Raw genomic sequence first — 15,425 nt, 5'->3', positions numbered from 1 at the left:
CCCATGTGAACTGAATGTCTCAGTCCACAGAACTGACATTACAGAGTTGATTATAACCCCCACTCCCCACCCCCCACAGATCAGGCAGAACCTTGTCCATCCCAAGCATAAAACACCCAGACATAAGCTGAGCAATGTGATATATGCAGTAGAATGTAACGAGACATGTGTAGATCTGTACATTGGAGAAACAAAACAACCACTCCATAAATGCATGGCACAACATAGGAGAACAAACATCAAGACAAGATTCAGCAATCCACCTGCATTTGAAAGACAAAGACCACAGCAAAATCCACATTCTGGACAGGGAAGACTACTGGTTTGAAAGAGGAGTCGAAGAAGTTGTCTACGTTAAAATTGAACAGTCCTTCCACAACAGAAGGGGAGGGATATGATACCACCCATCTCCTGTTTACAACACAGTCCTTTTAGCAGTTCCAAAAAGGTTCCACACCCATTTGCACTCTGATTCAGGGACCCTGAGGGCACAGATGAACTCCCAAGTGGCCTTAATGCAGGTGATTGCAAAGAATATAAATCCTTCCATTCCCCCCTCCATTCAATGAAGAACCTTCGTGGAGTCTTCAAGGAAAAAACAAAGAAACTCCAATTGCCTTTTGATAAAGCATTTTTGGGATAATTGGGAGGACTAAAGATCACCACCCCTTTTGCTCATCTAGTGATTTTTATGTGACATTTTAAAAACTGATTTATAGCAATAAGTAGAAAAAGTAGTTACTGTACCATGTAACTATTCTTAACTTTTGTACATTTCTGAAAATAAAAATTAACGGTTATTATTATGCATTCTGTTGTCGATGTAGGTTTTTTGTTATTCTTTTGCATCTTGAAGGGTGAATTTTGTTTCGATTCTTGATTACGTTGTATAAGGAATTGAGAATCACATAATCTCTAAAGAACACAAATAATAAGTACCCTTCTAGATGACAGTTTTACAAGTACCTCGTTTTTTAAAACACCTTGAGCTGGAAATTTCTTATCTCACAGCTCACAAGATGTACAATAGGAAGAGCTAGCTTGTCTAAACAGCCTCTCTTCTAGGTGTTAATTAAAAAATGTGGGCCAGCCATCGAACAGAGAGACATCCTGCTATTGATTGATTTACTGAGTTACTTTCCTGAATATTATTGGTTTGGGGAGAGGGGGTATATACCTCTGTAGCAGTGGTGGGTTGCTACTGGTTCGCCCTGCATCGGGTGAACTGGTAGCAGCAGCAGCGGGAGGCTCCACCCACCTGCCTGGATGCCTCTGTGCATGCATGAGTGCACGCACGCCCACGAGCAAACTGGTAGTGACGGGAGTTGCAATCCACTACTGCTCTGTAGGTTGCTAAGAGGGACAACATCTGCTTTCAAAATTCAGATATGCCATTGGTCCAGAGAGGGTAGAGGCAAACTGTAGCTTTAAAATAATGGGGGTGGTCACAGGTACGCTAAAAACCACCTGAGAAATAAACAAAAGAGCAGTAATAACAACTCCCCTCTATACAACCTGCTGGTGATAAGCAGCAGGGGCCAAAAGGAGCAGTTTCAAAAATCCAGGTAGAATTCTGTTTGGAAGACGAAAGATTGCAAAGAAAAGGAAGGACAAATCTTGGCTACTTGGTGCTTGTGGGGGCCATATGCTGACTCTGTACACTTAGAGAGGACTGTAAAGCACAATGAAGCGGTATATAAATCTAAGTCAGTCCTGTTTTGATCTAATTCACTGTTGTTTTATGTTTGGTGCTCTCTCACTTCCTCCTTTTTCCCATGTCCTTCCCTGGAATGTCAGTTTCATCGCCAGGCACAGCAGGAGCTGTTGGTAGAGACGGAGCTGGGCAGCCTGTCAACTTGGGAGTTGCAGATTTTTTCTGCACTGGAGCCTGATGTTTTGGGGGAGGAAACTTTGCATTCAAGGGATGAAGAGTTTGATCTTCATCAATACTTTGAAATGTAACAGAGTTAAAATAAGTAAAAATTACATTCATTTTAGAGGGCAACCCTATTCCTTCAATTTTGCATTATCCCATTACAATGAAAATGACTGTAGCAGGGTTGCTTTTAATTTGCAAATTCCCTTTTGAATAATTTTTATCTAAAAACTTACAAGGTGCACATTGATATCTTTGGCAGCTGAGCTGGTAGAATAGAATAGAATAGAATTTTTTATTGGCCAAGTGTGATTGGACACACAAGGAATTTGTCGGTGCATATGCTCTCAAGTGTATATAAAAGAAAAAATACATTCATCAAGAATCATAAAGTACAACACTTAATGATAGTCATAGAGTACAAATTAGTAATCAGGAAACAATATCAGTATAAATCATAAGGATACAAGCAACAAAATTACAGTCATTCAGTGGAAGGAGATGGGTGGTGGGAACGATGAGAAGATTAATAGTAGTGCAGACTTAATAAATAGTTTGACAGTGTTGAGGGAATTATTTGTTTAGCAGAGTGATGGCGTTCTGGGAAAAACTGTTCTTGTGTCTAGTTGTTCTGGTGTGCAGAGCTCTATAACGTCATTTTGAGGGTAGGAGTTGAAACAGTTTATGTCCAGGATGCGAGGGGTCTGTAAATATTTTCACAGCCCTCTTTTTGATTCGTGCAGTGTACAGGTCCTCAATGGAAGGCAGGTTGGTAGCAATTGTATAATGGAATGAGTGGCATGCAGCACTTCTAAGGTGAATCAGAAGGCGCTTCTTTGGTGTCCCACCTGATCTTTGTTCCATATTCCGTAAGAAGGCCAGCTCCTGAGTTTCAAATATGGTGTGCAGATTGGAGCTTCTCGGGTACTTTCACCTTTCCTGCTTGGGACAGCTGTCTGAAAAAAGGTGACATTTGCCATCAACTTATCCAAAAAGACCAGCAAGTTGAAATGGCTCCAACCATCAATGATAGAGTTTGAGCAAAAGAAGGCTAAAGCTTTGTTGCATGGGGAAGTATAGGAAGAAAATACATTGGATCCAAAATAGGAGCAGGTAAAATTCTGGCAAAGTGTGAATTATTAGTGTCTCATATTTGCAATTGCTCCTCTCTTCCTCTTTCTGAAGCGCAGTCTATTTATTTGATGAAAGAAATGGCCTATTTTGCATATAAGTGTTGGTACTCTCCGAAGAGCACTGAGCATAGAACCGGCAGAGTCAGCTATCTAAATAGGTCTTCTTATTGTACCATTATTAAACAGGCTTGTTTCTGGTAGGAGGATGTTTTCTCCCTTGTAAACAGATGGCAGTTCATGCTTTTGGTTCTTAGTGCTAGAAAAGGGAAAAGTGCCATCCTTTCCACCAGATGCTCAATAGTCTTCGGCAACGCATCCTTTTAGCGTTCCAGATAAATTATTCTCCAGTGGGAGACTTGAGACAGACGAAGGGGCATTAATTTTCTGTTGGAAGGTTAGTCATGGCCACGGACTTAGCTTTAGAAGAAGTATGAAAGCCAGGCATCAAGTAAGCAATAGCCTCTGGTCACAGTGGCAGCCTTGTGGGGAGTGTCTGCTGGAGCATCTAAGGGAGCCCGAGTCTCCCGCTTGTATCCTGTTTGAAGGCTTCCCAAAAGAAGCACCTGGTTGGTTGCTGCAGAAGCAGGATGCTGTGCTGGATGAGGTCCTAATCTGGTCATATTGTACATGCTCTAACAAAAGCTTACGTGGGGAGTGGGATTGTGACATTTATAATTGTAATTGCTACAGTAGTTGGGTGCTTCTAATTTTGCTCTGTCTTTTTACTTAACTTTTGATGAAGGGCCTTGAAAACCAGTGCAGGGTCATGGCATTAAACTGGATTCCAGATGGTTGGCATAAATTGTGGCTTTGCAGTTGGAGTAATGAAGTCTGCAGTGCGGAATCCTCTCATCAACATTTGCAGGGGGTGGGGTGCGAAAACAGACTTCAGGATGTCACAGCGCAGTTGATATATTTGCATCAGGCATCAGAGTGCAGTTTCATAAGGGCGTGGATTGTGCTGTGATGTCACACATGAGTGTCTTTTTTTCCATTGGAATGGCAGTTGCAGCTGCTTCTACTCCAAAGTGCTGAAGAGATCATTAGCTTCCACCTTTGAAGAGGACAAACTCACCCTGGGCCTTTGCTCATCTGTTTAGTTGAGCCAGTGAAGTATTAATTTATTACAGATGGATTTTTCCTTGCTTCCATTTTAATTTGCTTTCCTGCTTACTTATTTATTTATTAAATTTATTCACCTCCCATCTCACTGTCACTGAGCGGCTTACAATGGAATAAGATTATAGTATAAACATCAAAACAATAAAACAATGAAACAATAAATACAATAAAATATGTTAAGCCGGGCTGGCTTAACATATTTTTTAACATTTTTAATTTTTTAATTAGTTTATCTTAAATTGGGGCCAAATTAATATATATCCTTTTAATTGCTTTTTAATGTTTGTATTGTATGTTTTTATCTGGCTGTATACCGCCCTGAGTCCCTCGGGAGAAGGTGCGGTATATAAATTCGAAATAAAATAAAATAAATACAAAATAAAAAAATTAACAAGAAATAGCTAAAATAGCAGATATGGGGCAGGGGAATAATAGAGCAGAGGGGGGGATCTTCTAGTTAATCCAGTAACGACAGGATGACAAGCCCCCATCTGGGCTCCAGGCCAACTGGCCAAGTCAGGTTTTAAGACCTTTACAGAAGGATGGGGGCAGATCTCACCCCAAGGACTGTGGGGTTCCAAAAGGTGCAGCAGAAAAGGCTCATCTCCTGGACATCACCAGGCCAAATTCCTTGGTCAACGGGGTCTGCAGCATGCCTTTTCTGCTGGCATTGATGGTGAGCCAATTCCATTGGGGTGAGAAGGATCCTCAGGTAGTTTGGACCTCTGCCATAAAGGGCTTTAAAGGTGATAACCAACACCTTGAATTGGACCTGGAAGCAAATGGGTAACCAGTGAAATTTACATAACAGCATAGGGGTCTCCCAAAACTGTCCACGCAGCTGCATTCAGAGCCAGTTGTAGCTTCTGAATACTCTCTCTTTTTTTTTTTAAACAATTTTTATTGGGTTTCTTTTTCCTCCTCTCCCACCTTCACCCACATTATTATTATTATTATTATTTATTTTGTATACCGCCCTTCTCCCGAAGGACTCAGGGCAGTGAACAGCCAGCAGATAAAATACAGAAAATACAAAAATTAAAACAATATTAAAAACCAATTAAATTAATTTGGCCCACATCTTTCTTTTTTTTTTTTGAACAGAGTGTTGGTCGTTTCTTATCTTATACAATTAGTCAAATTCAAATACATTTTACTCAATTACAATTTTTGCCAATATCGTCTTCCCCCCTTTCCTTTTTTTTTTAATATACCTCGGTTTTCTATACTTGCATACATAAACACCTTCTTCATTTATCCCTAAATTCTAATTTTACTATTTGTACATATTTATCCTCTTTTATTCTTAAACAATTCATTCTTTATCTTAATATATTTATATTTGTTTGTTCAGAGCTGCCTTTCTTCCATTTCATCTTTTTTATTGTAAAGCAACATTTCTCCTCAAACCTACCCTCCCCCTCTTCTCCTTCCAACTTTCTTTCCCCACCTTCTTCTTCTCTTTTCTACTTCCCCTTCCCTTCTCTTTCTCCTCCTCTCTTCCCCCCTGTCTTCCCCTCTCTCCTACTCTGGTTTCCCTTCCCTTCCTTCCTCCCTACTCTTCCATCCCTCTCTCTTCTTCCTCCTCCCTTCCAATTCTTTCCTTCATCTCTCTCTATTGCTGTAATCATTTTCAATTTAGTGTTTACCATTGTGGAGTCCAGGCAACCCTGATCGCTTGTCTTTTTAATTATTAACAATATATTTCATCTTGTTCTCTTTTTTCCTTCAAATCTTTACTCAAACAATTTTCTAATCCCTTATCTTTTTTACTTTTACCAATATATTTTTTCTGCTTTACTTCTTGTAAGTATAACATTTAAATCATTTTTAGCATTTCAATTTCATCCAGTTTTACATTCAGTTTCAATCATTAAGTATATTTCTCAAAACATCTTAACAATATATTTCCACTTATTCAAATATATATTTATAAAGCGCATCTTAATCATTTCTCATTTTACCCAATCCGATTAGTTCTTAAAATATTCTTAATTTGTCTTCTTTTCTCTTTTTAATTGTTTTAGCTTCTGAATACTCTTCAAGGATAACCCCATGAAGAGCACATTGCACTAAGAGATAACTAGGGTCTGAGTGACTGAGCGCAGGGATCCCAATCCCAATCCAGAAAAGGGAACAACTGGTACACAACTCGAAGTTGCGCAAAGACTCTCCTAGCCACAACTGCCACTTATTCTTTGAGCAGGAGTTGGGAGTTGTGTACTGGGTCTGTCGGGGGCAGTGCTACCCTATCCAGAACTAAAGATATTAAAACACATTTATGAGGGCTTTACATTTCTACATTTTTCTTATTAAGCTGATGTTTTTAATTGTGTTTGCTGCCCAGATGTACCTATGGCTGAGATGGGCAGCCATATAAACAGAAATACATGCATGTGTTCATACACAGCCCTTTTTATTACAACCTATTTCATCACCTGGCAAAGTCTCTGCTATAATAGAATTCCAGGGCAAAAGAACGGTCTCTGTAATTGCAGGGAGAATGACTTCCTCCAAGACCACTAAAACTTCTGGGTTAGCGGAGAAAATGCAAGTTTGCGTAGAAGACTTGTCACGTCAAGTACGTCCAACAGGAAGGAGCTTCTGAAGGAAGTAGATGCATGGCTGGAGCTCACTTAGCAGTGAACGTGAGGAATGCTTAAAAAGTAAGAACAGAATCTCTTCTTACCTGGCCTCTTTCTTCTCTTTCTTCCCTTCCTTCCTGCCTATGCTTTTGCTGTCTGGTCAAAAGGTTGCTGTGTCACTCTCGGTCCCTTCAGAATGTGGAGCTGATGTCTCCCCACTGCTCAGAGAAGCTTAGTGGTGGAAGACAAAACTTCCCTATTTCTGGAATGAGGAAAAATAACCTAGAAACAGAGAAAACTGAAATATTGAAGTATTTCAATAAAATGTCAATGTTTTAATATTGAAAATGCTGCCTTCTAGAATCTTATTCACACCCTTAATATATTTAAAGGTTTCAGTCACATGCCTCCTTTCCCTTCTGTCCTCCAGACTGTGCATATTCAGTTCCTTCAATCTCTCCTGATAAGTTTTCTCCCTCAGACTTTGCACCATTTTGTTGCCCGTCTCTGGACTCGCTCAGTCTTACCAATGTCTTTTTTAAGTGAAGTCTACAGAACTCGACACAGTATTTATTTATTATTATTTATTTATTATTCATATTTCTATGCCGCCCATTCTCCGAGGACTCTGGGCGGCTTACACCAAAGACAGTATACTAAATAGCATATTGCCCCCAACAATCTGGGTCCTCATTTTACTCACCTCGGAAGGCTGGAAGGCTGAGTCAACCTTGAGCCAGTGAGATTTGATCCGCTGATCTGCTGAACTAGCAGTCAGCTGAAGTAGCTGCAGTACTGCACTCTAACCACTGCGGCACCTCGGCTCTTATGTAAATGGTGTATCACAAAAGGTGCCTGACTAGTGCCCTATATAGCAGGATTAAGACAGACTGCCTCAAGTGGAATCCCCCTGCGTGGACCACCTGTCTTGGGAAGGAAGGCTGCGAGTGAGAGTCCAGGGTGGGCAAGGTAGAGATGGTGCTTCTCCATCACGGCCCTTTTCTTGGGAACAGCCTTTCCCTGGAGAGCTGTAGGATGCGAACTATTGTGTTCCTGCTGATTCTAAAGGGAATGGTTTCTTTAGGAAGTGCTTGGGCTTCCATTTCAATAGTCAAAGGTCGATATGGCCTTAAGATGCCCACGTCAAGGTTGTTCTCTTCTGGGAAAAAGATCATCCATAAAAAAGGAGGTTATGAAGAGCTTGATAGTGCAGAAGGCCTTGCCCATCTACTTGCAACAAGCTGAGATGGCAATTTCTCTGCAAAGCAGGATGTGGAGATAGTCCAGCGCCACAGAAACCCTTTCTGATCACAGAAGCAAGGATGCTGAATGCCCCAATGGGCAGCCCTGTTCTATTAACAGCTTGTACCTGAACAGAAGCTGCGCTTGGAGTAATAACTGCACGTTGACATGCCTGCCAGGCTTGAAAATTATGCAATTAATTGCTTGGTAGGTTTTTCTGGGCTGTACTTTAATCAAAGATGGGACAAATTGTGATTTTGCAGTTTCGGAAGGCACATTCAGTTGTTTAGTCAGCTGTTAAAAGCTAGGATTTTCAAGTTAATTTTCTTACAAAATTAACCTTTGTAATGACAAGGAAATTAGAAGTAGAATTGAGGGATTTCAGTCTGTAGAGGAAGAGATTTGTTTACGAGGCATGGGAAAATATTTTGCGCAAGCTCATATTGTAGGAAATGCACGGGTCCACTGACAACAGAAAAAAGGCTTGGCAGACTTTTGGGGGCCACATAAACTATTGATCAGCGGTGGTGACTTTAGAGGAGGCTGGAATGAATGGAACAGTTGGTGGCTGTTGATCAGTTATTGATGAGCTGTTAGGCACCACAATGATTGGCGATTGTTTAAATGATTGGGGGGGCAATTTGATTGTGTGAAAATATTATTGTCCATTAACTAAAATGCTCTTGAGATGGAGAAGGAAATCAAGGACATTCCCAAAGGAAGAAGCGCTGTAGTCAGGACCATATTTCGGTCATACACACAGGTTGAAAAAAGTCATATATGGCGGTCACGTGAAAGAGGTTTTTCAGGCAGCGTAAGAGCAGTTTTGAAGCATTGGAGTAATAGAGAATAAAAATTAAGTGAGAGTTGTGCAAATGGTTGCTATCAGCTTTGTGCTGTATTGCAAGATGTTTGCTGTGGGAAAAGAATTTGGCCCTTCAAAATAATGAGAAGACTACTAGCCGGACACTTTTGTTTGTATCAGACTTATATTTTTCAGTTTGCAATTTCAAGGGCACAAACGCATGGACAAAATGCAGCTTAAAGCCATCACAGTAAGCCAAATAAAAAGGCACCCAGGAATTGCCAGTATCCTCAGCTTGAAGTAGCTGACGGCCCTCGTGGTGCTTTGCCCGGCTTATAAGGAATAATCTTCTTGGCCGGCAGCCGCTGGAGGGTTTTGGACAAACGCTGCCTCAGAAGTAGACATTGTTTCTTTCTTTGGAGTCACAGGTTGCTAAGATCAGCCTTCTGTCCTACCAGGAAACAATGTTAAATATTACAATTTGTTATTAGGAGTTTTCATTTAGGGATAGAAGAGTATTCCTGTCATTGACAAATACCAGTTCCATCCCCTCAGACAAAGCAAACTGGATCTATTTTAACAACTAGGAAACACGATGGAATTAATTGGTAGGAAAGTAGTGTGACTGATGTGGCAATCCACCCTGGACATCAGCTCACAGTAGAATTCAAATCAGGCAGCAGGAGAATTGATCAAGATATAAAAAGGAACCTCGTGGCAGATCGAGGGGTTCACCACCTGGCGTGCTTGGAACATTCCTGACATCTTGTGGCAGGCAGATGCAAAATTCTGACCTACATACATAAGTTATTTTTCATGGTTTTATATAATATTTCTTGCCTTTTTGCCGAAGCAGTAAATAGAATTACTATATCTAAGATCCCACAGAGTTGGTCTCCTCCGGGTCCCGTCAGCTAAACAATGCCGGCTGGCGGGCCCGCAGGGGAGGGCCTTCTCTATGGCTGCCCCAGCTTTCTGGAACCAGTTACCTCCTGAGGTCCGGACCATCCCCACCCTATTGGCCTTCGAAAAAGCGGTGAAGACCTGGCTTTTCCAGCAGACCTGGGGCCGTTGATCTCGTTCTTGTGATCCGGCGAGATCCGGCCATGAATGGTGTGAATGAGTTTTAATGTTTTTAATGTTTTTAATTTTTAAATGTTTTTTATAATGATTTTAAATGCATTGTGAGCCTCCCTGAGTCTTCGGAGAGGGGCGGCATACAAATTGAATTAATAAATGATAAAAATAAATAAATCTGTGTGATTGCCTTTAAAGGAAGCAGGGGTAATGTCAGTGTAAAAGTTTCTGGAATAAAATACTGTAAGCACCCTGAATAGTTTCAAAAGATGAATGCGGCTGAAATGTAATTCTCATAGGAGCACATTGATCAGTTCTATCCCAAATGTATCTTTCTAAGTGCATCCACCGTCAAGGACATTACATTACAGTAAAATTGCAAGAACAATGCTTCCATTAATGATTGATGTGGCATAAGATAAGATAGGTGGTGTTGAAATCTGAAGCCTCTGTGATCTCTGATCTGAAGCTATTGTGGGTTCTCTCCCTCCCTCCCTTCCCTCCCTCTCTCTCTCTCCCTCCCTCCCTCCGGGAGTTGTATAGTTTGCATCCCAGGAAATTTTCAAAAAAGGGTTAGCAAGCCATTTATTGGAAATAATTCCTGCCCTAGGAAGGGGATTGAAGTCCCTTCCTCTCTCTATGAATTTATAATTCTATATGGCCTTCTTTTAAAATCTTAAACTCTGTTTCATGTAAAAAGCAATTCAAGAGGCCAGAGCACCTCAGAATGAAATTCTGGACTCCAACCACAGCCATCTTTCAGTCTCAGGATATTTTTTTAATGTCCACAGCAGATAGATTAGCTGAAAAATTAGCCCAATGTAGGAGTAGCTAAGTAGACCCCCAGGCAAATGCTGCTTTCCATTATTTCATGTTTTTCACATTTAAAGCATGTTTGTTTCAAATTCACATTCATGGATCTGTCCATTTCTTTTTTTAGGTGACCTCTATACCTTACCATGGAAAAGTTGGTCTTCTGCCTTCTGATGACGAGCACTATGGCTGTGAGGGCCCTGATGTGTCCCATGCGCTGCAACTGCCAGAGGGTGTCCCCGTCTTTCACCATTCTCTGCACCAAGAATGGGCTGCTCTTTGTTCCTCCTGCCATTGACCGACGGACAGCAGAACTCCGACTGATGGATAATTTCATCACGACTTTGCGAAGAAAGGATTTTGCAAACATGACAGACCTGATCCATTTAACACTATCACGAAATACAATCAGTCATATTATGCCTTACGCATTTTTTGATCTTAAAGGTCTTCATGCATTACACTTGGATAGTAACCGACTCACCTATATTGATGAGGATCACTTCAAAGGGTTGATCAACCTTCGCCACTTAATTCTCAGTAACAACCAGTTACATTATATTTCACCTGGATCTTTTGATGATTTCATTGACATAATTGAGGATCTGGATCTATCCTATAATAATCTTGTTAAGATCCCCTGGGAAACTGTTGGGAGGCTTTCAAATGCCAATACTATTAGTTTGGATCATAACCTCATAGATTTTGTTCCTGAAGGCATCTTCTCCGACCTTCACAAACTGGCTCGGCTGGACATGACTTCTAACCAGCTGAGGAAGATCCCCCCCGACCCTCTTTTCTCCCGCATTCCTGTCTATGCCAAGCCCAAGGGTACCCCTCTATCTTCTCTGGTATTGAGCTTTGGAGGGAACCCGCTACACTGCAACTGTGAGCTAGTGTGGCTACGGCGCCTGACTAGGGAAGACGATCTGGAAACCTGTGCCTCCCCACCCGAGCTGATGGGCAAGTATTTCTGGTCTATTAAGGAAGAGGAATTTGTCTGTGAACCACCAATGATTACTCGCAGAACGGCAAAGCAAGTGATCATGGAAGGACAGAGTGTTTCCTTGAAGTGTAGAGCAATGGGTGATCCAGAACCATACATGCGCTGGATTTCACCAGGAGGAAAATTGGTCTCCAACACTTCCCGAACAATTTCCTATGAGAATGGGACTTTGGACATTTTAGTGACTTTCACGGAAGACCAAGGCACGTATACTTGTATAGCATCCAACGCTGCAGGGGAGTCCACTGCACCAGTTGAACTTCTGGTCAGCTCATATCCTCATCTTGCTAACAGCACAAACTCTGGCAAAGAAGCTGAGACGGGTCCATCGGATATCCTCATCCCAGCCAAGTCCAGCTTCTCTAATGAAACCAAATCTCACCAAGAGAGGAAAGTGGCCATTGCTGAGCTGACCTCGTCCTCTGCCCTCATCCAGTGGCCTTCACAGCACCATATTCCTGGGATGCGAATGTTCCAGATCCAATACAACAGCTCTGCTGATGACATCCTGGTGTACAGGTACGCATTCCTGCCAGGCTTGTTTCAAGTTTATTTCTGGCAGGGTGGCAGCGATGGGAAGCTCGACAATCGGGAATAAAACCGGGCATCACTTGCTTGATGCATGAGTTGGGAGGGTAGGAGGAAGATCAATGAAAAGAGAAGCGACTCCCACTCAAAAGAGAAAATCCAAGCCAGGGCTCTCCGTTCCCCACTTTCCTTTTAAACCAGAACTTCATACAGGAGAGATGAAAATTGTACTAAAAACAGGGTGGTCAATTTCATTTCATTTTTGTGGCTTGATTCCTGGTGATTCCCTGGAGTGATCCATGTCATTTCCTTGGCCACGTTTGTGGAAGGAGTTTCCCGTTGCCTTCTTACTGGGGCTGAGAATGAGTGACTGGTCCAAGGTCACCCAGCCAGCCTCATGCCTAAGACAGGACTAGAACTCACGATCTCCTGAAATTGCTTCCTGGGCCTAGGCCTAACAGTAGCTGCGGAAAGAGCCCCTCCCTCCTTCCTCCTTGGTTAATTTCCTCAATTTACCAGTCCCAATTCTGCTCTCCATATCAAGTGAAATACGGCCTTGGGTAAATTTCATGTCTAGGTTAGTCAGAGAAAAACCTATATGTCAGGCCTTTGCATAATTGAAAAACAGCAATTTAAATACGTATATATGTACAGACTATACTGTTGCTTTGTCAGAGTAAGAAGAAGAATACATCATCAACTTGAAGCAGTTAAAAAACAGAGCCTTGTGTGTCGATATTACAGAAAACTTCATAAAAATAGATTTCTTGCTATTTTCAAGACCCCTTTGGTTACTGGACGATCTAAAATAATTTACATGTGCGTGCATTTATTTCTATTTGTATGGCCACCCACGTCATCATGTTAACAACCAAGAAACAATAATACAAAGTTATGAATTTCCTTCTGTAGCCCTATGATATCCTGTACCCACAAGGGGTCCAGTAGCTCCTTTTCCTACCAAGAAATGCTATTAAAAAGGCAGAAGCTTTCATCAGCTGCAGTTTGCCTGAAGAGTCACGGCTCACGAAAGCTTCGGCTTTTTAATAAAGATGCTACCACAGTCCAAAAAGGTGCTAGCAGACCCCTTCTCAAGTCAGCTGTCTGCAACTCAATTTCATTGGGACCAAAGAGATTAAAGGTTATCCCTTTGGAGTCTTAGGCCGATCTCCGAAGCTGGCAAATGCCTGTTGCCATCAAAGCCATTTCCCGTTCAAAGTCAACAAAGCAACCACCAATGCTTCTCAGGCATAGGGTCAACTTTGGTTTCATGGTGTGAGGTCAGTCAACAGAGTCCCGCCAAAGGAGCAGCCCCTCTATGCTCAATCCTATCGCTTTGTTGTCTGTTCCCTTTATGTAGTTTGCATGCTTTGTTTTTGTCTCAGTGTTGCTCTGTGTTCACCAGGCAAGTAACTGGTGGTTGCCCCTTCGATTCATGAGCATAGCTCTCCATGGGGTCGGGCAAGAACATTGTGATGTCAGAACACAAACCACACTCCTTGTGTGCAACACTGTGATGCCAGTCCAGGGGTGAAATGTTCCCCGTTCAGACCGGATCGCCCAATCCAGTAGCAATGGAGGTGGGTGGTTCGGAGAACCGGTAGCAAAAATTCCTGCCCCCCCCCTTGCCCAGCTGAGCCGTGCAATCATCAGAGGCTTTTTTTTTTATTTTTAAAAGCATTTTTTCTACAACCTCTTCGACCGAAGAGGTTGTAGAAAAATGGTTTTAAAAGTAAAAAAATAAAAATAAAAATGCCCACGCCCACTTAGTCATATTACCACCACCACCACCAAGCCACGCCCACAGAACCGGTAGTAACAAAATTTACATTTCACCACTGTGCCAGTCCCAAAGGTGCTTTTTTCAAGAGGCAACTGGACATTGCTTCTTGAAAAAAGCACCTTTGGGACAACCATGACCTGGATGACTGAGAATCTCCATAGACAGTGATGCCAGGAGAAGAAGGCAGAAGGCATCATAATATCATAATGCACACTTTGTCATTTTAACACCATGGCTACCACAGGACAGTTACGCTGCCTAAACAGCCAACGGCTACCCTGTTCATCCTTTTAGCCTTTCAGAAAATCACGGGAGTGGAGGGGGATGTTGCTGTGTGGTTCTCTTCCTATAGACTGAGTTTGTCTTCTCTTGCAGGATGATCCCGGCTTCTAGCAAGTCTTTCTTCCTGACCGACCTGGTTGCTGGGCGGGACTATAATCTGTGTGTTCTTGCTGTTTATGATGATGGTGTGACTTCTCTGACAGCGACCCTGGTGGTAGGGTGTGTGCAGTTCACCACGGAGGAGGCATACCGGCAGTGTCAGTCCCTCCACGCACAGTTTCTTGGTGGAACCATGATTATTATCATCGGAGGCATCATTGTGGCATCTGTCCTTGTTTTTATCTTCATACTTCTGCTGAAATACAAAGTTTACATCAACCACCACAAAACCAAAAACCCTGAAGTGAATAACGTTTGCTCTCAAACCAATGGTAGTCAAAATAACTCTCTGGTACATTCCAGTTCCAAACTGGCTGAATGGATCCAGCAAGAACGTTCAAGCTCACCACTCAGAGGCAAAACTATACTAGACTTTAACTACGAACGAGCAGCCTCTACAGACGTGTCTGTTTTAAAAAATGAAGCCTTTCCGTAATAGTTATGCTGGTCCCAGGCAAGAAGCAGTAAAAAATAACTCATGTGGTTGTATTTTAAGCTTCACTGTCTATTTTTAAGATCAGATGGTTTTAAACGGTATTTTTTTAATCTGTAAAAGTTCTTGCATTCTTAACTATTTTTGTTGCACTATATTAAATATAAACTGTGATTTTGAAGGGTTTTTTTTCCTTTTTAAAATTTTTTATTATGTTACATTACAGTACAATGCAAGCACAATCGGTTAGACAGTGGTATTTTCTATACAGATTAGATTCATTCTTTTGTTATAATGCCTCCTAATTTATCTATTCGTTCTGATATTTACACAATCTCTTATCTCTCCCTTATTCGATTTTCCATCCATCTATACCAAAGTTCCCACACCGTATAGTATTCTGAGTCCTCTTTCTCATTTAGCTCTAACGTTAGTTTACTCATCTTGGCACACTCTAAACCTTTCTGGATTGTGCGTTCCTTCAGTGGTATCTCTTTTCCTTTCCAGTGTTGTGCGTAAACTATTCTTGCTGCTGTAATAATGTGTACAATTAAATACCTCTTTTTTTCCTCATATTTCCT

General features: G+C 41.7%; 1 pseudogene; it reads left to right on the top strand.

Moving 5' to 3' along the window:
- The first annotated feature begins 6,786 nt into the window (after nt 1–6,786).
- Nucleotides 6,787–14,847, top strand: LOC139320979 (leucine-rich repeat and fibronectin type III domain-containing protein 1-like protein; annotated as a pseudogene).
- Nucleotides 14,848–15,425: the final 578 nt, after the last annotated feature.

This window comes from Pituophis catenifer, unplaced genomic scaffold (assembly GCF_029215685.1).
Source record: "Pituophis catenifer annectens isolate HBS135680 unplaced genomic scaffold, rPitCat1.0.hap2 SCAF_9, whole genome shotgun sequence".
Lineage (NCBI taxonomy): Eukaryota > Metazoa > Chordata > Lepidosauria > Squamata > Colubridae > Pituophis > Pituophis catenifer.
The sequence above is the reverse complement of the archived record's forward strand: the minus strand, read 5'-3'. Positions and strand labels throughout refer to the sequence as shown.